The sequence below is a fragment of the Bison bison genome, unplaced genomic scaffold (genome assembly GCF_000754665.1).
Source record: "Bison bison bison isolate TAMUID 2011002044 unplaced genomic scaffold, Bison_UMD1.0 scf7180017864117, whole genome shotgun sequence".
Classification (NCBI taxonomy): domain Eukaryota; kingdom Metazoa; phylum Chordata; class Mammalia; order Artiodactyla; family Bovidae; genus Bison; species Bison bison.
The window spans coordinates 415,926-416,291 of NW_011494689.1; positions in this window are offsets into that span (position 1 = coordinate 415,926).

Consider the following 366-nt stretch of genomic DNA (forward strand, 5'->3'; position numbering starts at 1 on the left):
TTTTTTTTTTTTCATTCAACATTTTAAAAACATTTTCCTTACTTTTTTGTAATTTCAATATTATTAGTAAGATTGTCCTAGAAAACTTGCTTTCCCACCTGGCAGCTGAGAATGAGGATGTGACCTAGCTCCACCAATCAGATGCATCCAGAGAAGATTTCAGTTTAGAGGTGTAAATAATCTTCTTTACTCCTCTAATCCAGGAGTTAATAATTCCACAGGGAAATCCCGTATATGTCCAGTGATGAAGGTGTCAGGTTCTTGGGTTTGGTATTTCTTAAATCTATAGATCATTGCCTTTCTTCCATCTGGAAAATTCTCATCCATTATCTTTTTACGTTTTTTTTTTTTTTTTTCTTTACTTTT